The sequence below is a fragment of the Odocoileus virginianus genome, chromosome 18, assembly GCF_023699985.2.
Source record: "Odocoileus virginianus isolate 20LAN1187 ecotype Illinois chromosome 18, Ovbor_1.2, whole genome shotgun sequence".
In the NCBI taxonomy this organism is placed as follows: Eukaryota; Metazoa; Chordata; class Mammalia; order Artiodactyla; family Cervidae; genus Odocoileus; species Odocoileus virginianus.
The window spans coordinates 48,343,812-48,366,094 of record NC_069691.1 but is presented as its reverse complement, the minus strand read 5'-3'; the positions used below and the strand labels follow the sequence as shown (position 1 = coordinate 48,366,094).

The 22,283-nt window shown below is 39.3% G+C and overlaps 1 pseudogene; it reads left to right on the top strand.

Annotated features, from left to right (window-relative positions):
* Window positions 1-1,099: 1,099 nt before the first annotated feature.
* On the top strand, window positions 1,100-8,875 carry LOC139039444 (endogenous retrovirus group PABLB member 1 Env polyprotein-like; annotated as a pseudogene).
* The last annotated feature ends 13,408 nt before the right edge of the window (window positions 8,876-22,283 follow it).

Here is a 22,283-nt window from a genome sequence, read left to right as displayed (position 1 = left end):
GTTTGTGGAAATTTAAATCCTGCCACTTTCCTTCCTGAGAAGGAAAATGAAACACCTGATCACGATTATTCCCAATTCTGACTTTAAACTATGCAGCTCGGAAAGATCTAATGGATTACACACACACCCCCGCCCCCACCCCCACCCCCGCCCACCATTGGACAATCCTGACATGGAAATATTTATAAATGGCAGTTCTTTCGTTCGGGATAGGAGGCATAAAGTAGGTTATGCCGCGGTGATGACTGAACAGGTTTTAGAAGCAAAATCTCTCCCCCAGGGAACCAGTGGTCAGTTAGTGGAGCTTGTGGCTCTGACCTGAGCTCTAGAATTAAGCAAAGGGCAAAGAGTAAATATTTACACTGATTCTAAGTATGCTTATTTGACTTTACATGTTCATGCCGTAATATGGAAAGAGTTTAAAATAGCAACAGGAGAACCTATTAAGCATTTCAAAGAGATCGAGAGACTTTTAACTGCAATATATTGTCCTAAAGAAGTAGCTGTTATGCATTGCAAAGGGCACAGCAGGGATGAGAGTAAAGCAGCCGAAGGTCAAGCGAGGAAAGCAGCACTTTACAAAACCCCTTCACTGCAGATGCCTTTGATCTAGACAGGTCCTGTGGAACAGGAAAAACCACAATATACTGAGGAAGAATTAGAAAACTATGAGAAAGGAGGAGCGAAGATTACTGGTAAAGGATGGTTACAGTCCACAAATGGACGATTAGTAATTCCTGAAAATGCTCAATGGAAAAGTTTTCCTAAAGCCTTGGAATTAACTATTATGTAACCCAGCTCTCAGCTTTTCAAAAAGGCATTAAAGGAACTCTGGGAGGTGACTCCTGACCCAGCCTCTGAGTCAAGCAAGCCTCTATTTGAGCCAGGAACAGACGTCCTGATAAAAACATTGGGATTTAGGGGCCAATCTCTTGAGCCCCTCTGGAAAGGCCCTTAACCTAGTTACTCTTTCTTCTCCCACAGCCGTCGAAGGAATTGATTCATGGTTGCATCACACTTGAGTTAAGAGATGGCACCCTGACCAGAACTAAGAAGTTTTATGTCTTTAGTTTCTGTGCTCTGACTTTGTCGTTTTCAGATGGGCCTGATAATCTATGTGAGCCTGCTTCTGCTGACTCCAACAGTCCCGAGTCTGCCGTCGGACCCTCAAGACTCCTCCCTGTCCTGGCCTCATTCCTGTACTGCATCCCACAATCGGTCTAACTGCTGGGTCTGCGGAGTGCTCCCCTTTTCATCAGTGGAAGGCTTCCTGTGGAGGACATCTCCACTTCAAGGGACTTTCTCCAAGTCTGCAAATATCTTTGACAACAATCACATGTAAATCCTCCTCTTAAACTGATGCCATCTAACAACCCTAAGATCGACTTGTGCAACAGTTTCTACTTTAACAATGGACATAATGTGACTTTTAATTTTGATTATACATTGTCTTGGTTTAATGACTTTTGCTACACATAAGGTAAATAGGTCTAGATCTAGTGGCTTTTTACCTGACATTTATCAAATATGGGATGAGGTTATTGTTATGCCCGATGTCCGAATCCCTGAGCAGGAAGACAGAAGGCTTCCAAGACAATGCAACTCGCAAAAAGGGAAGTTTATCACTGACTCGAGCCAGGGCTCCTGCCGCATCCGACACAGTGGTGCAGGGTCAGAGAGAACCGAGCCCCAGCTGTTACACCAATTTATAGGGTGAACATAAGCAGTTGGTAGCTGGCTTAAGCGGATTGGTTACATGTTTGTAAAGCAATTTTATTGGTCCAAACTTTCGCAGGCTTTTGTTCAAACTTAGGCGTTCGCGGGCTTTTCAGTTTTCCCTTGATATGTTCCCTTTGTTCCCTTTTGGGCGCCTGTTGATCAGCTGGCTCCAGGCGGCCTGATGGGGGTAGGGAATCTTACCATTTCAGGGGAAACCGAAACTTAGGTCCGGGCCGCCTGTCATAGTGTTAGCCCTGGCAGCCTCACATTCCCCCCTGTCTTTGTTTCTAGGGAAGGCCCAATCATGGGTCTTCTATATCATCTGTGGGGACAGTCGAATATTGAGATCTGAGTAACATTAGGTGGATGGACAGGCAGTGTGTTTTCCCTAACAACTCCCCCTTGAGAGACTTCATACTCAAGATGCTTTTTGGGAATTGGGGCGGAGGTCTCTTTCTTCTGTAACTTCTTCCTGCTGTGCCTGGGTGTAGGCCTGCCTAGCAGAACAGAAGTCTCTCTACACCTGACCTAAGTTGGGGTGTTTTATATCTGAAACCAGCTTTTACTCTTGTAATAACAGCAACTTAGTTTGAAACTGTTGGCGCCTCTCAGAGGTAAAATAGACAGGGGCCAAACAGGAGACCTAACAGGATGGTCATCACTGGTCCCCAGAAACAGGAGGCACCGCTGGGATGATTGGCTGGTGGTCAAGCAACAGAACTGTGTTCTAGGAATTTTGTGTTTAGTCTGAAGTTACCATCTTCCACCTGGGTGGGGGCTCCAGTTCTGTAGAAGAACTCAAAAGACATTGTTATGCATATTTCTTTGAGTAGGAATCAGGACCCGTCTCAAGGCTGTACCACCATTTGATTGTTTCCCCTCTGTTTCTGTATTTCCTCCCTTCTCTGATTGGCAATTGTTTGAATCTACTCTTTGGAACTCAGGGAAGGTCAAGGAGGCTGAATAAAGCCTATATTTTACAGTACAGCAGATCTGTACTCCAGAGTCACTACCCCACAGAGTCCTGTTCAGTTTTAATTTAGGGAACAGGGCAACTATGACTGTGATAACTTTTTGTCAAAATGGGGCATAGGACCGCCTCAGCTTGGAGAAGAGACACTGAATTGGAAGTATTCCTGAGTCCCAAGTCCTAGATCTGAGCCTTGTATGATTAAAATCTCAATCCCTTGGTCTGCCATTTTGTTGTAACATACCCAGTTAGTAGTAGCTGGAGAAGGGATAACTGGAGTTTTAATAGACAAAGTAAATCTCTTTCTTTTAGAAGAATAGGCCTAAAACCCAGTCTGGACCTGGCACTTCAGGGAGACTTGTAGCCAGGTGGCCAGTTGTCTGGTTTTATAAAAAGTAAGGTAGAAGTTACTAGCTTCCAGCAGACATTGTTTTGAGAGTGGTGGCATCTAAGCCTGACACGACTCAGAAAACTCAAGTGTTTAGCAATACAATGTCTAATCTGAAATTACACCCATAGTAACACCTGGTTATTTCCCAGGATGTCTGAACCATAGCTGAGTACTCTGTTTTGACTTTTAATTGTAAAATTTTTCTTTAATAGCCAAAGCAGATGGCACCATTAATAATGTCAGTGTTTCTCTAGGTATGAGAAAATGCAAGAATTGGGACTCATAAAATCTCCTGAAAAGATCTAACTGTCTGAAGACCTGTTCTGCCAGTTTTTCCCAGAGCACGGAACATTCTTGATCTTCACCCTGAACTCCTTTCAGGGCCGTTGAAAGTCAGCAGTTGCAGTGGCCGATGTAGATGGCAAGTGTCAATCTTCAGTTGGCAGAGCCCCCTTTTGTTTATAAACTTGACCACGACTTTGAGGGGGGCATTTCAGGACCATTTTATCCCATGGTGCTGAGAATGTCCATTCTCAGGTCTGGCAAAGATTTTGTCGACCAGCCACTCAATGTGCTGTTACTGGACTAGGCCATAAAACAGTATCTAAAATTCTCTGGACCACCTGTCTTACTAGTCTCTTGGTCCAGGAAAACATTCCCTCTTGTTGCTTTTTCTCATATCTAGAGTTACACTGTCATCATCATCGATCTCATAGGGAACTATATATTATTTTATCAGAGGCCTCAGTCACACATTTGGCACTGTAAGAAATAGCAATTTTGTAAAACAGGTGAAATACAACGAACATAGCCAGCAGTACTAGTAAAGTCACAAGTAAGACTTAAGAGCTTCCATTAGATGTAGCCCAGTATATCTCAGGTTGTCTGACTTAGTCTACTCTGTACGAATCTTTATCTTTCAGGGAAATTATACATTGGCACCACCATCTATAAGGCACACAGCCCAGTTTTCTAGTGTTACTAGACTGATTATCTTTAGTATGATTTAATTGTTTTTAACACAGAGGAGACTTTAAACCTAAATTACCGTAGCCTGGTGTTACCTATATAAATCTATCTCATAATTGTGGGAGATTTCTTTTTCTTTTGCTAAAGCTTTTCTTGTTGCTCTGATTGAGCTCGAGGAATAGAAAAAGTCTCAAATTTATAGCCAGAGTCAGAGTAGGCATTATTAATTGGCCCAGTGAGGGGATCCTGTCTGGTAGTATCATAGTGAACTGAATATGACTATAATTTTTTTTAAGTAAATTTCCTCAGGGCCAACCAGTTAGAGTCTTGTAGTAGAGAAATTTATCAAGGTAACCCAGAACTAGATACAGGTAATTGGCCACAAACCCAATAATTGGATTGATTTCTAAAACTGGCATAGAATCAGGCCTATGATAGAAAAGAATTTGATTTATATACAAAGGTCTAAGAAGTCAAGAGAACACTATAAACGATCATACGAATCAGGTCCAGCATCTTGGACAAGCTGTCTACCTCTGATGTCGTTGTCTTCTCATCCTGGTGTACTGTAGTTTCTCTTGTTTGAGCATCATTTTAAGGTGAGATCAGGTCAGCTGTCTTCTCTATAGACCAATCCAGTGTAGGGGCCTTTGGAAGTGGGAATTAATCTAAGAGTTAATTTCCCTTCAGTTTCATTGTGCATGAGCTAGTTAAGAGTACCTGATAAAAAGTCGTTCCATCCAGGTTGGAGACAGTCTCTTAAATTATGTCTTTTTCCAGTCCTGGTAAACTTTCACATTAATATCACATAACAGAATTGATCATAGACTTTTTATTTTGCTGAAACACTTATAGGATCTCAAACTGAACTTTTAATATAAAACAGGGCTGGGAAACTCACACCAAAGGCTTATTACAGATTTTGTCTAACAAATCTAGGTGAACTCTTTTCTTTTAAGGTCTCAAAAATTCCTTGAGATTTTTGTACCTGTTAGTGAGATAACCTTTTTAGCTCATTTGATAAACTTACTGGAAACTTAAGAGTTTCAAATTTCTGGAGGCATCAGATAGAGAGAAAATATAATTGTTTTGTTTATAACATGTAACTTTACCAAATTATTTTTATAATTAGTTTGAGAGGAAGGTTTTCTTTATTCCCGGAAAACACATGATTTAAACCTATAGTTTCTCAGATAGAAACCATAAAAGTTATAAGCATATTCACTGGTTCATTCAGTCCTTTGTTAACTTTTGTGAAGTCATCAGGTTTTTCATCAGAATACCAAGACATATCAAAATGTTAAGAACTCCATATAATTTCTAGGATATCTATATTAGTAATTTTTCCTTCATTATAACATGAGCAGATTTATTACTCATTTGATAATCTTTTTCATGTAATTTAACCAACCAAATAAACAGTTTAATATCTTTCTTTGGGATGTTTCAGGGGCCCTCTGAAACACCCCAAAGTTAGCTAGATGTCAAAGGAACTTCAAAAGAATTCGATTCAGGAAGTTTTATCGAAAAGATCAATTAAAAGCTTTAGAACATTTGGTCAGATTTAGTCAATGTTGATGGGTGTATCATTTAGCTTGTTGATATGTCACAATGGGCGCAAATACCAAGGCTCAAGGTCTAGTGAAAGTCAGCTCCGTCATCTTGGACCTAATTGGCTCTAACCAGTTTTCTTATGACTGTGTCATTCTTAACAAAATCCATTTATTTAACTAATTGTAATCTAATTTTAGAAAATCCTGATCATGCATAACTCTTTTTAGTACTTTTTTTACACTTTTTTTTTTACTGAAAGCACACTTCTTGCTTTTCTTTAACAACCAAGAGCTAACTTTTATATTAGCATTTTATAGATTGATGAGCATAAATACCAGTGATAATTTTTAAAACCCTTGTTTTCTTAAAACATTTTAGGATGGCATCAAACATTATTCATTTATAGTCCCAAATCTCTTTAGTTTTTCTGTAAAAGGAAATCAGTGTTTAGTAGTAAATGTCTCAAAATCTTATTTCACTTGGAAATGACCTAATTATTTAATAGACTACCAATACTTAGTTTAGCACAACCCTTAGAAATTCAAGTTACACCAATCTGGAGAGACTATTTTAAACAGATATTCTTAAAGAATAATTATTCTTAATAGAGTTTATATACAAACTCATACCTCATTTACATTTTTTAGAAGTTTTTTACTCGAGGTAATTTCCTTGTCGACAAACTTGTAACAGGTATAATATTTAACTTATATTAAACCTAGGTACAATGAAAATATTTCACTTGATGTTAATTACTCTAAGACATGTCTATATTAGATAGGTCAACAAACAAACATTAATATCAGGTATTTAATTCTGAATATTTCCCAGTTCACCTAAACCTGGAATTTATTGTTTAATTTAGAATTATTTGATTTGTAAGTGCTTACCCTTTTTTTAAGCCAATTAAATAGATCTCATTTACAAATTAACATAAAAATATTTTCCAGAGATAAAGACATACCAAAACACATTTAGACAGACACAGTGCAAGATCTATCTTCATTTTCTAAGTTTGGTCATGAATTAGATATTACAATATAAAATTTAAATAAATAACATTTTTAAAGGCTTCTTTTTTTCCTTTTCTTCTCAGTCTCAGGAGTTAAAGATGGTCTAGATGAGTGTTCTTGAGAGCCCTGGTCTCAAGGCACAGGGAAAAAAAATCAAGTTTTAACAAAATGGCGGCAGGTCTAAATGGTGGCCAGACAAAGGAAAATAGCCGTCACAAATCACAACAGAGAACAGAGTTAAAACACATATAAACCTGGCAGTCCTCATCAGACACTCTCTTAAATACAAGAATACAGTCTCTCAGAAAACCTTCTATAGAGACACAAAACTTCAGATGTCTTCAAAGATTTCAAAAGGAGGAAAGGAAGCCAGGTTGAAAGAAGAAGGAGGAGGAGGAGGACCAGAGACAATGCCGTCACACACACAAACACGGAGAGCCGAAGACAAACACACGGACAAACGTCGTCCGATAACATAGTGCTGGGTATTCGGGCCCCCTGAATTCTCTTGCCTCCCTGTAGCAGGTTCACCTTACCGAATGGCGTCCACTGTTCACCAGACTTGGGGTCGGGAGAGGAACTTTCCTTCCCGCAGAGCCGGCTGCCTTCCAGCACGTCCGCTGGCCTCGGCCTTACACCGGCTGGAACGTTTAATCCATTCCCCCCTTAATAGAAAGCTTTCTTCTGTGCCAGATACCTTCCTGCTTCACAGCAGGGCCTCGGATTTAAACTGGACTTTCCTGTCCTGCCTGAGCACCGGTGCTATTATTTATCTTTCCCCTCTGTCTTGCAAGCGTTCTTTTCTCCCGGTCAAGGGATCTCGGACAAGCCCCCAAATGTTATGCCTGATGTCCGAATCCCCGAGCGGGAAGAGAGAAGGCTTCCAAGACAATGCAACTCACAAAAAGGGAAGTTTATTACTGACTCGAGCCAGGGCTCCTGCCCCATCCAACGCAGTGGTGCAGGGTCAGAGAGCCCTGAGCCCCAGCTGTTACACCAATTTATAGGGTGAACATAGGCAGTTGGTAGCTGGTTTAAGCGGATTGGTTACATGTTTGCAAAGCAATATTATTGGTCCAAACTTTCGCAGGCTTTTGTTCAAACTTAGGCGTTCATGGGCTTTTCAGTTTTCCCTTGATATGTTCCCTTTGTTCCCTTTTGGGCGCCTGTTGCTTGGCTGGCTCCAGGCGGCCTGATGGGGGTAGGGAATCTTACCATTTCAGGGGAAACCGAAACTTAGGTCCGGGCCGCCTGTCATAGTGTTAGCCCTGGCAGCCTCACAGTTATATGGCTAACTCCTAGAAAAGGACGTCTAATATCTACTGCCCCTATATGCTGGAAACAAATAGAGCCATCCCCAGAAGTTAGTCAACAACTTAACTATAATGATTGAAAACAATTGGGATTTTTGCCTTAGGAAATATGCAATGTAATCATTCCCAAGTTTTCCAACCCCAGTTCAGGCCCTCCCTTTGCCTGGACAGGCACTGATTGGGACTGGATATCTCAGTCACGCTGGCTTGCTCCAAATGGGACCTACTGGATATGGGGCTCTTACCTATGGGCATGGCCTCCTCCTGGCTGGATAGGGAGATACACCCTAGGTCTAGCTTTTACTCAAGGCTTCATACTTTCAGAACTTCCAGAAAAGCCTGATAATTTACCCCACCTTAAAACTCGGTGGGAAAGGTCTGTATTTCACTCGTATGATTATTTGGATGCAATGTTTGTTCCCTCTCTTGGAACTACAGATGCTATGCTATGAGTGGATGCTTTGACTAATTTTACTCAACAGGCATTACAAGATTCTCAAAAGGCTATTTCAGCTCTTAATGCCGAACAAGCACAAATTAAAAAGGTGGTTTCACAAAACAGATTGGCCTTAGATATTCTGACAGCTGCCAAGGAGGAACTTGTGCCATTATTTATACCCAGGGCTGTACATATATACCTGATAAAAGCACTAATTTTACTCATTTTACTAAACTCATGAACAAGATGATTGAGGCTATGAATACTCCTGAAGCCTCAATTGCCTCACTTTGGGAGATGTTCGCTAGTTCCCCATGATGGAAAACTATCTTAATTACAATAATGTGATTGTTCTGTTTCTGCTGTTTGCTCCCTGTATCTGTAGATGGATTTGTTTCTAACAGTCTGAAAGCTTTTAAGTTACAAATGATAGTCCAAGCTTCTAGGAGTGCCCCAGCCTCCTTCAACTATTACTTGGGGCCCCTGGATCAGAGACCCTCAATATGAGGGTTAGGGGAGTATGTTGCCTCAACAACTTAGGGAACAAGCCCCTAAACAGCAGGAAGTAGTTATGGAATGAAAACTATGCCCCTTCCCCTTGGCAACATAATTCTCCTAAAAGAAAAGGGGGGGAGGGGCAGGGAATGAGAGACAATTCCTAGGCAGGTTGATAAGAAGTCCAGGGGTCCCCAAGGAGAGATGGGTTTGGAATTCTCAAGGAGGAAGAAAGAACAAACTTTTTTTTTTTCCTCTACATTCCTTAGGATTATATAACAATAGTATAGCCTGCTTGAGGACAGCCTCTGGAAAAAAACCTTCCGGCTAATCCTGTTATCTTAAAATGTAAATTATGGGAGTGGGTCTAGTGAGGTCTTTACAACCTCCAGACATTCTTTTGATTCACTGTAATAAGTAATTAAAAAGTATATAACTCCATTGTGCACCCTAGTTAGGGGGTACTCTTTCTGCCCCCTTCTGATGTCTATGTCAGAAGCTATCTCTATCTCCTTTATACTTTAATAAAACTTTATTACACAAAAGCTCTGAGTGATTAAGCCTCGTCTATGGGCCCAGACTGAATTCTCCTCCGGAGGCCAAGAATCCTGGCGTCTTTCACGGTTCAGCAACAACCTTTCAATAGGAAAGGCATTTTTCTAACACTTTAAAGACTTCTGAAATGCTTGAGGGAATTTCAGGTTTGTCATATTTATGAGTTTGATATAGTATTAGGTTTACCGAAGTAGTTTAAAGACTTGAGAAAGTACCTGGAGGAAAATTCACTTGTCAAGTCAGGTCAGATTAGGCAACAAATATAACAATCTTATGAATGCTGTCTAAAATGATGAAGGCAGCTGGTTGCAAATCGGGAAAGGAATACATCAAGGCTGTATACTGTCATCCTGCTTATTTAACTTATTTTCAGAGTATATCATGAGAAATGCTGGGCTGGATGAAGCACAAGCTGGAATCAAGATTGCTGGGAGAAATATCAATAACCTCAGATATGCAGATGACACCACCCAAATGGCAGAAAGTGAAGAACTAAAGAGCCTCTTGATGAAAGTAAAAGAGGAGAGTAAAAAAGTTGGCTTAAAACTCAACATTCAGAAAACTAAGATTATGTCACCCAGTCCCATCACTTCATGGCAAATAGATGGGGAAGCAATGGAAACTGTGAGAGACTTTCTTTTTAGGGGCTCCAAAATCACTGCACCACCCTGATGGCAGAAAGCAAAGAAGAACTGAAGAGCCTCTTGGTGAAAGTGAAAGAGGAGAGTGAAAAAACTGACTTACAACTCAACATTCAAAAAACAAAGATCATAGCATTCGGTCCCATTACTTTATGGCAAATAGACAGGGAAACAGTGGAAACAGTGACAGACTTTGTTTTCTTGGGTTCCAACTGCAGATGGTGACTGTAGCCATGAAATGAAAAGACACTTGCTCCTTGGAAGAAAAGGAGTCAGTGCTATGGTTTTTCTAGTAGTCATGTATGGATGTGAGAGTTGGACCATAAAGAAAGCTGAGCACTGAAGAATTGATGCTTTCGAACTGCAGTGTTGGAGAAACTCTTGAAAGTTCCTTGGACTGCAAGGAGATCAAACCAGTCTATCTAAAGGAAATCAATCCTGAATATTCTTCGGAAGGACTGATGTTGAAGCTGAAGCTCCAATACTTTGGTCACCTGATGTGAAGAACTGACTCATTGGAAAAGACCCTGATGCTCAGAAAGATTGAAGGCAGGATGAGAAAGGGACAACAGAGGATATGATGGTTGGACGACATTACCGACTGGATGGACATGAGTTTTAGCATGTTTCAGGAGGGTGTGATGGACAGGGAAGCCTAGCCTCCTGCAGTTATGGGGTTTCAAGAAGTCGGACACGACTGAGCAGCTGAACTGACTGAATGTTTATGTTTCAGTGATACTGTCTCTGTTTGTCCCAACCTGTCCTTCTGGCACTGTGTCCCCAAACCTGTTCTCTGGTTGTGTCTCCATTGCTGGCCTGCAAATAGAACCATCAGTACCATCTTTCTAGATTCCATGCCCATGCGTTAATATACAATATTTGTCTTTCTCTTTCTGACTTATTTCACTCTGTATAATAGGCTCTAGATTCATCCACCCCATTAGGACTGACTCAACAACCGTGAAAGGTCCCCTACTGCCAAAATAAATTGCAGATCCCTTAGAATGAAACACAGGATGCTTCACACCATCTTTCAACACTACATTTCATCCTGAACTCATAAGGAACTGCTTATAGTTTGTTGAACCAACTATGCACTTTCCCTCTCCTTGGAACATCTTCTGCCAAATTCTTGAAAATCTGTTAAAGTTGGGCTCAAGAGTCTCCTTTTTTTTTTTTTACAAAGTCTCTCCTTTAAACAGAGTTTCCATTATAACTTCCTTATCTATCTGATACATAAATCTGTTACAACCTTTATAAAGAATCTTGAATTGTAATTTTTTCCTCTGCATGCTTGTTTTCCAAACATGATTGTGAGCCCCTTGAAGGTAAACACATAATTTATTCATCCTTGCTGGCTTGGATTTTAGGGCTGTGCTTGAAACAAGGAGGTTATCCAATAAATATATGTAACTGAAAGTAGATCTATTCATATTCTTGGCATTTACAATATTAAATGTAATTTAAATTTAAAAATTCACTCAGTAGATATCATATTTCAGAACCCTGAGAAAATTATTTAGTTTTTCTTACAAATTTCTCTTTAACAGAGCATTATATTAAAGTAAAGTAAGTTTGTCTCTTTCTTGAGATTGAAGGACAGGGAAGAATAGAAAAGTCCTTTACTGCTTTAATGTTTAACATGCAGGTCGAATCATCTTTAAAGTAAGATTTGTCACAAGCAGAAACACAACAGGGTTGATTGACTATAAGTTAAACAGGAGGAAATTAAAGATGGATTAGTTTTCCACTTTATTGACATTCAGTTTTGTTGTAGAAGGGGAGAAAGGCCTTCCCTGGTGGTTCAGCGGTAACGAATCTGCCTGCCAATACATAAGATGCAGGTTGGATTCCTGGATTGGGAAGATCTCCTGGAGAAGGAAATGGTAACCCACTCCAGTATTCTTGCCTGGAAAGTCCCATGGACAGAAGAGCTTAGCGGGCTACAGTTCACAGGGTCACAAAGAGCCAGACACTACTTAGTGACTTAAAACAACAACAAAATGGGAGAACATCAATAGGGATGGACTTAGGGAAGCTTTGAGAATTCTTCTGGGGCTAACTCAGCCTCTTCTCTTCTATAAAATGCTTGAGGAACCAAGAGAAGGTCAATGAAAAGAAAGATACTAGCATTTGCCTTAGAAACCTCTACAAATGAGTAACCTTTTAAAAGAGAAAATTTTAGAACTAGTTCTAGATGTAGAGAACAAACTTATGGTTCCCAAGGGGTGGGAGTGGTAAACTGAGAGATTGGGATGAACATATATACACTAACACATGTAAAATAGATAACTAATGAAGACATACTGTATAGCACAGGAAACTCTACTCAAGAATCTAAGGACCTATATTAGAAGAATCTTAAAAAGAGTGAATGTATGCAAACTGATTCACTTTGCTGTACACCTGAAACTAACACAATATTGTAAATCAACTACAGTCCAATAAAAATTATTTTTGAAAAGGAAAGTTTTATTGGAAGTCTGCCATTTCTCTTCATTCTGGCTTTCTACCCAATCAAGCCGTGTGTTTGTGTGTCTGTGCATGAAGAGCTTGACAAATAGTGTTACTGTTCTTAGTTTATTTTTTTAAGTTTTAAATATTTTACAGCAATGACGAAAAAAAATAGGACTGTTTGGAATTTAGTAATTGTTGTTAGTCACTCACCACAACTTATAACAAGATGAAAAAGATAATGGGAAGCAGAGATCACACAGGGCTCTGTTGTCTGTGTGTGAAATGATGCTGAGTGGCAGAGCAACCCCGCGACACTGGCGCCTGACTTGTTTTAGATGTTTTAGAACACAAGAAGAAGGAACAGTCAGGGATCAAGTCCTATGTTGGATGAGGCATATTGGATTATGACTGATAATCCCCCATCACTAAAGAGTTCAGGTAAACCAGCAAGTATTAACAATAAGCACTTTATATGATAAGCATTTAACCAGTGAGGTATTGGGAACCACAGAAAGGTATTTACTGCTGTGATTATAAGAAACTCTTATTCATTGTTCAGTTGAATCTGAATTCACAATGATGGCAAACATCTGTAGGCAGACAATTAGATTCAGAAATCTATTCCTTATGTTTTTATACTAGGCTAAATATGGAAATCATATTTTTCTGAAATTTATCCAAAAATGTTCCCAGTATCATTACTTTAAAACTTCCATTATCCCCTCCCTCTTCCCAATTTTAAAATTATTTCACTTGCAGGAATTCTATCTGAAGCATCCCCCTGGCATATTCTCTTACTTTCTTCAATATCAGAGAGAGTTACAGATGAGTATAAAAAGGAAAGAGAAGAAGCAAAAGCCAGGGTGGGGTCGGGGTGGATTTGAGGGAGCCTAAAATCACTGCAGATGGTGATTGCAGCCATGAAATTAAAAGACGCTTACTCCTTGGAAGGAAAGTTATGACCAACCTAGATAGCATATTAAAAAGCAGAGACATTACTTTGCCAACTAAGGTCCATCTGGTCAAGGCTATGGTTTTTCCAGTGGTCATGTATGGACGTGAGAGTTGGACTGTGAAGAAAGCTGAGTGCCGAAAAATTGATGCTTTTGAACTGTGGTGTTGGAGAAGACTCTTGAGAGTCCCTTGGACTGCAAGGAGATCCAACCAGTCCATCCTAAAGGAGATCAGTCCTGAATATTCATTGGAAGGACTGATGCTGAAGCTGAAATTCCAATACTTTGGCCACCTGATGTGAAGAGTTGACTCATTGGAAAAGACCCTGATGCTGGGAGAGATTGGGGGCAGGAGGAGAAGGGGACAACAGAGGATGAGATGGCTGGATGGCATCACCGATTTGATGGGCATGAGTTTGAGTAAACTCCGGGAGTTGGTGATGTACAGGGAGGCCTGACGTGCTGCGATTCATGGGGTCGCAAAGAGTCGGACACGACTGAGTGACTGAACTGAACTGATAATTTGATAAGGATGAGCCCAGATAAAGAAGGACTGATTAGTAGTGGTTTGATTAAGAAAAGTCTGGAATGTTCAGCTGGAGATCTGGATTTCGTGCCTCTGGAAATAGGAGGCAGAAGAGTCTGAGCTGGGGAGTGACCCAAATGGAGCATATGTTATGTTACACCAACTCAGTGTTTAGGATTGATAGACTAGGAAAGACTCTGGAGACTTGAGAGCAGTTAATGAGAAAAATAAAAGTAAATTAGCACATGTAAGATATTATGAGAACTTAATTTGGGGCAGTGGAAGTGAATCAGAGGGATGAAAGAAACAAAAGATCATAGACTAGAAAGATCCGACTTTCTGACTCAATTTCACATAAAGCAGCTTATTCATCTCTATAAAACCCTAGGTGTCTGTTTGTGCTGGTCCTACAAACTTACAACATTCCCTCATTGATAAGATACAGGAAGAGGAAGCAACCACAAAAGATCATTTTTGCCATAATACTTGAGCAGCCATCAGATAAGGATGACAAAATTTCCTTAAGAAACTCAATACTCAAAACATCCTTCTTCCCAAAGAACCCTCCCATTCCCATGGGCAGGAAGAATGGAGCAGGCCATTCATCAACTAATATTTTGTGAGTCTTTTGCCACAAAATCTGAATAAAATACTCTTTGGATTTATCCAGTTATGTGGCCATAATGATGTTCATTTAAGAACGTCCTGCCAGAGGCTGAAAGTAGATGCTTGGCTATACGATGAGGGTAGAAGCTGCAGAAGCAGCCTGCATGTAGGGCCACAGAGTTTTGGAAAGCCTCCATATGTGAAATAGTTAGGGGAAACCAGACATTTAAAAAAAGTTAGAAAGGAAGCAAACTAGTGCAGGAATCTCATAACAATCTTTTGTGATTAAGAAAAGTATTACCATGGATCATATTTACTTTGTATAAACTTTACTGCAAAGACCATTATATAGTGCAGAGAATAGAAATAAAGTTTAAAAGAGATATAAAGCTCTTTTGGTCCAATTTCTCACTTAGGTAGAAATGCTGTGCACAAGATTCCTAATGGGTGGCTAGTGGGCATCAGCTTCAATCATTTCACTGAGCGATGAGCTGTCTGCTTCCAGGGCAAATGCATTCTATTTGCTCTTGTTGTTCAGTCACTAAGTCATGTCTGATTCTTTACGACCCCAAAGACATCAGGAAGGCAGGCTCCCTGTCCTTTGTCCTCAGAGTTTGCTCAAATTCATCTACATTGACTCAGTGATGCTATCTAACCATCTTATCTTCTACCATCCCCTTCTCCTTTTGCCTTCAATCTTTCCCAATTTTGAACCAGTCAGTTGTTCCATGTCTGGTTCTGTTACTTCTTGAATCACATACAGGTTTTTCAGGAGAGAGGTGAGGTGGTCTGGTATTCCCATCTTTTAAAGAATATTTCAATTTGTTGTGATCCACACAGTCAAAGGCTTTAGTATAGTCAATGAAGCAGAAGTAGGTGTTTTCCTGGAATTCCCTTGCTTTCTCTATGATCCAATGAGTATTGGCAATTTGATCTCTGGTTCCTCTGCCTTTTCTAAATCCAACTGGTACCTCTGGAAGTTCTCAGTTCATATACCGCTGAAGCCTAGCTTGAAGGATTTTGAACATAACCTTGCTAGCATGTGAAATGAGCACAATTGTATGGTAGTTCAAACATTCTTTGGCATTGCCTTTGTTTGAATTGGAATAAAAACTGACTTTTTCCAGTATCCTAAATTCTGATGGTACCTTAAATCACATCCCTCAGACTTCCTGGAGAAAGAAATGGCAATCCACTCCAGAAGTCTTGCCTGGAGAATCCCATGGACAGAGGAGTCTGGCGGGCTACAGTCCATGGGGTCGCAAAGAGTCAGACATGACTGAGCAACTAACACACACACACACACACACACACACACTTGGACTTCCACTTATTTACAGTTCTGTTCCCTGGAGAAAACTTTGTCTATTCTATCTTCCTGACAATAACTCTAGTGAGAATTTTATCTTAACCTCAGAGGGAAACCAATGGAGGTTGTAAAGAGAAGTGTAGAATGACTTGTACACTCAAACACCTAATACCATTTTTTGGTTTCACCATTATATGTACTGTTTTTTCTTCTTTTCTTTGGACTTATCAAATAATTATTATTAAAAGTTCTTCTCAGGTAACTTACCAATTATATATGATTTATCATATTTTACCCTAGGCATGCTTGATTTATTGATATCTGATATTAATTACTGGTTTCAGCAAATTTTAGAAAATATAAATACCTTAACTTTATGTACTCCTTAACATTTGTACTTTCATATATTTTCATTACAATTTTAATATGATAATTTCACTGATTTAATTTAAATATTAGACCAAATTTAATTACTATACTAACCAGCTTGTTGATTTCTGCTATTGTTTTGAAGTGAAAGAATTTTTTTTGCTAACTCATTGAGAATTTTTGTGTTTATGTTTATTACAGAAAAAGTGTTATTTATCTATGCTTTTGAAGATAATATCTTTGGCAGGTTTTGGTGAAAATTAATAAAGAAAAACCTCAGGGACTTCCTTGGTGGTCCAGTGGATAAGACTCCATGCTTCCAATGCAGAAATGCAGGGGGCAAGGGTTCAGCCCTTGCTTGAGGAACTAAGATCCCACATGTTATGTGGTATGACCAATAAAAATATAAAACAACAATAACAAAACCTCCAATTTAAAAAAATTACATTAAAAAATAAAGAAAAACCTAAGAGTCAGGAAGCCAGAAGGGGGATCTCCCAGGCAGTACCACCTGATGTCAATTACGGGAAGAACCGTTAATCACACATCCCAACAGAAGAATCACCGATAGGAAAGAACCTTCAATCACAGGCCCCAACAGGGAAAGATGTGTGTCTCCAATAGGAAACTGACAACCCCCGCAACTCAGTCAATGAGGAACAGCCATCAGCCTAAACACTCACTTTTCTCCAATAGATTTTTGTTCAAAACAATCCCTTTCAACTTGCCCTTTTTCAACTTTCCTTTTCACTGTATTGAACTTGCCAACAGCTTTTGCTGTAGCTTGTTTTTCCCAAATTGCTGTTTCTCTGATATTCCTGAATAAACCCATTTTTGCTGGTAAAATAATCAGCTGTTTCATTTTTAAGATCAATATTTAGAAGTCAAGATTATAAGTTGGAATTGACCTCTGGAAGAGTCAATGGAATGCTGGAATTGCTTCATCCTTAAATATTTGAGAGAGTTAACCAGTGAAGCCATCTGGGTAAAGACTTTTTTTATGAGAAGTATTTAGTTATAGATTAAATAAATTGGCTAGTTTGCAATCTCTTTAGTAGTTATCTGACTAATCCAATTTTCTTTCTCTTCTTGTGTCCATTTGAATAAGTTGTATATTTCTAGGTGTTTTCCCATTTAAAGTAAATATTCTGATATACTATTGTAATTTGTTAATAATATCCTTGTACTATCTTTTCATTTTCTAAAGAACCTATTTTTATTCCTAAAGTTGTTATTCGAGAATTTTCATTTTATTTTTAATAGTGTGAAGTATTTTACCCCTGTTTCACCTAATCTAAACTTCATCAACAGAGTGCTATTGAGTGAAAGAGTAACAGCTATAGCTAACAGTCTTTTGATAAGTTTCAGTTTATTAATAATAGTTCTGGCAGGAAAGAAATGGCATTCTCTCAAACTGGGTAATTTTTTGTTGTTTTTTTTTTTTCCCCATTTATTTTTATTAGTTGGAAGCTAATTACTTTACAATATTGTAGTGGTTTTTGCCATACATTGACGTGAATCAGCCATGGATTTACATGTGTTCCCCATCCCGATCCCCCCTCCCGCCTCTCTCCCCACCCCATCCTTCTGGGTCTTCCCAGTGCACCAGTCCTGAGCACTTGTCTCATGCACCCAACATGGACTGGTGATCTGTTTCACCCTTGATAGTATACTTGTTTCAGTGCTGTTCTCTCAGAACATCCCACCCTCGCCTTCTCCCAGAGTCTAAAAGTCTATTCTGTACATCTGTGTCTCTTTTTCTGTTTTGCATATAGGGTTATCATTACCATCTTTCTAAATTCCATATATATGTGTTAGTATACTGTATTGGTCTTTATCTTTCTGGCTTACTTCACTCTGTATAATGGGCTCCAGTTTCACCCATCTCATTAGAACTGATTCAAATGAATTCTTTTTAATGGCTGAGTAATATTCCATACAAACTGGGCAATTTGAAGCAAGTTTAGTAAAACAATTATTTATAAAGTTATCTGTGGTGTTCAGGGAAACCGCCAGGGGTGGGAACTGTAGTAGATTTTTACCACCCTTGGACCTGGAGGAGAAAAGGAGAGAATGGTCACCAGGACCGATGCATTGTGTGGATCGGGGTGGGAGGGGGGACTGGTGGTGGGGAAGGACTCTCTGACAGATGCTGATACCAATAGCTCAGAAGTGAAGCCAAGGAAAAGTAGCCTGATCTCACTTTCTTTGGTTTTCCAACCAAAGAGAGCCTCCTATTGACTGGACCAAATCAGGTGCTGACAGGCAAAAGGGTAGTTAGTCTTTATAAACATCAGCAACCTAGGATGGCACACACAAGTTATTAAACACATTTTGGATAGCCATTCTGTTACACTTCTCAGCAATTGGGAAACTCACAGACTCCAAGTGAAGGATAACAAATCCTTTGGCAGGAAAACTGACCTTTCTTTACTTTCAAAAAAAGTTGAAGGAGGAAATCACTGAGTTGTCACTTAATAGATTTCAGAAACAACACTTTTTTGAGGACAGATTATTGCATGCTTTTGGAATAAAATTCAGAGAGAATTCGAAGAAGACAACAAAGTCCTTTATTCCAAGCTATTTATTTACAAAGTTTCTTAAATCTTAAAGTTATAATAGGAATAGATTTGATACTGATACTTATTTTATCAACAAGTACTATTTATATCTATTCTTGAATACATGAATAATTTGGGGGAAAATCTCAATTTCCATATACATTTCTACTGTATTGTATTTTTTGAAAGTGGACTTGGATTTTTAATATTTTAAAAAGATTATATATATTAATAATGATGCATTGTGCTTTTAAGAATAATTACTTATACAAATTTAATATACTTGTTATTAATAATTTTAATGTTACCAAATCCAAAGGAAATTTTTTACCATCTAGAGTCTTATATGCAAAGCAAAACTTAATATTTAACTTGTGTGTGTGTATTTATACTTGTTGCAAAGAGTGATGATTATGTAATAATTCCCAGGAAAGCATTCTTTAGGATAAACTGCTATAGAAGATATGAGTATGAGCTAAACAATAAAAAAAACATAAAAATTCTAATATTTCCAAAAATATTCTTGAATCTTAGAGCAGATGATATGTATAAAGTGGTCATGGTGCTTATTTTTCCCACTGGATGTTTTTAAATGCCAATATTTAAAATATGCAAAAGTACATTCTTTGGAGTGATTTAAACTTGTATATTTATTCACTTAAGAGAATTGGTTTATTATAAAAAGATATAACTCAGGAACAGCCAGATGGAGCAATGCATAGGACAAGGAAAGAGAAAATGGTGCACAGCTTTCCTGAGTTCTCCAGCCTTCTCTTCACATCTGCATGTGTTCACCAACCTGGAAGCCATACATCATATATTTAACTTAAAACTCAGAGCAGTATGGCAGAGATGGCTAGCTCTTTACCAAAGATTTATACCCCCTTTCCAGGGAGTAGTGTTTTGCTGGAAAGTGGGTTCTCTAGCTAGGGTTACACTTCTCAGCACTGCACCCCCACCTCTTGTATCTGGAGGGGGGTATCTGAGCAAGTCTTCAAATGGTTTGTGGATTAGAGTGGATAAGAAGCAAGGGCATCTGGCTACTCCATGAGTAAACTCTGAGGCTCCCAAAGATGCTGGATGTGCAGGATGGCAGGAAGCTGAATCCTTGACTCAGCCCCTTGGAAGGCTGCCCACTCCACAGCTGTATTAAATCCTTCTGTCTGAGAGGAACTCTATCTTATCAAGCCCCTGCAGTTTGGGGATTTATCCCTTATAGCTCTGAACACTACCTTAGCTAATTCACTCGGTAGCAGAAGTAGAGCTGCCAAGCACAACAACAACAATAAGCAAACAAACCTGAAACCTGTGTCACTGACTTAGCAAGTAGATGGTGCTGCTGTGCTCAGCTATGTCCAACTCTCTGTGACCCCATGGACGGTAGCCTGCCAGGCTCCTCTGTCCCAGGGATTGAACCCGTGTCTCCTGTGTCTCGTGCACTGGCAAGGGGATTCATTACCACTGGACTACTGGGAAGCCCCTAGTAGGTAGATACTTAGACTACAAAACTGGAAAACCCTGTTAAGCAAAGATAAAGCATCTGACAAGTATTTTGTCTTCCCTGACTCCTCAGGCCAATTTCTAGACCAAGAGGTTGGAAGACGGAATGCTAGTGCTATCTTTTGGTGCTTTCTGGTTACACTTAGCAAGGAAGAGAACTAGGAGATAAGTTCAGGCTGGTTTAGGCTAGTTTGTGGTAAAAATGAAAATAAGAGAAGAGAGAATCCAGAAACTTGGAACCTTTTGGGCTGAAAACTCAACTAGTTTTAGTCTCCGAAAATGAAAAGGTCCGATTCAGAAATGTTTTCTGCATTAAAGATCCATTAATGCAGAGTTCTGCCACAAAGTATAAGTGTTGAGTTCCCTCCAAGCTGGCTTACCTCAGTGTAGCTGCACTTACATTGAAAGAAGAGAAGGAATGGGGAGAAAAAAATTTATCAGGCTGGAGAATTATGATAATTAATTATGAATATTCAAGATATTTTGGCATTTTTCATGCAATTGAAATCAACTGGAAGCAAATAATCAGAAGCCTACACATTTTTTTCAAATTGCTCAGCTAAACAAATCACAAGCCAGACTTTTCAACCTTTAACTTTTCAACCTTTAACTTCAACTTGCATTGATGGGATAGCATGTGTGAAAACTATACCACTTCCTAGAAGATCTGGTACCAAAAAAAGAAAAACCAAGAAACCAAAAAACAAACAAACCATGGAGGATAATACAGTAAAAAGAACTCCCCTTAGGGCAAAGCTAGAGTCCACCTCCCCCTCCCCCTTTTCCAGCACAATGATAAAATCATTTAATTATGAATTGACTTGTGGTTTGGGGGTAGGGGGAGGATGGGGGGAATGGATAGTTAGGGAGTTTGAGATGGTCATGTACACACTGCTATAGTTAAAATGGATAACCAACAAGGACCTACTGTACAGCACATAGAACTCTACTCAATGTTATGGGGCAGCCTGGATGCGAGGGGAGTTTGGAGAAGAATGGATAAATGCATATTTATCCATTGTCCATCGAAGGGACAGCTGAGTCCCTTCGATCCTATCACAGGATCCTATCACAGGATTGTTAATCAGCTCTGCCCAAATACAAAATTTAAAATTAAAAAAAAAAAAATGTTATTCTCAAATTGAAGACTGAAGTGAAGTCAAGGAAGTTCCCCACTTTGGGGCAGAGATTTCATAGTGCCTACTTGCAGGGTTGTATTGTGGCTATTGACCAGTGATCCCATTCTTCCCTTTTCTAAATGAGAGAGTTGACTGTAGATTTTCTCTCTGCTCATGAGTGTGTGCACAGGTCAGATAAATTGTCCCAGGATCATGAGAAGCCACAGAATCTTAATGGAGAGATCAGTACAGCTATTGGACATCTGGATTTGAGTTGGGTACAGTAACTGCATAGAATTTTAGGATGTTTCTCTGGAGTAGGAGTGAATGTATTCAATGTGAGGGATTTACAGACATAGTGGATGTGGCAAAGACAAAAGATGTATTTGTCTCTTAAAAATTCATGCTTCCTTTCTATGGTGTAGAGTTGTTTCTGGGAGGCATGTGTGTGTCGGCATTTCCCAGCATCTTTTGCTTTCAGGTAGGGCTTTTAGACTAGCTCTCATCAATGAGCTATGAGTAAAAATAATGACTGTTATTTCCAGGCTGAAATGTTTAAGAAGCAGGTATACCTTCTTCATTTTTTCTTCTCTAGTCAACTGGCTGTATTTGAATGACTCCAGAGTCCTATACGGTGGGGCTACAAGGCAGAAGCAGTCTAAACCACCTCATGGAAACATGCTTGTTTCCAGCATTGGACTCTTGTGTGACCAAAGGAAAACAATTCTATTATGTTAAATCATGAGTTTCAAGGTTTATCTGAATCCTCTGCTACTCATACTAGATAATTACAATGGACACATAGTTCTAAAAATTAGTTTGTGG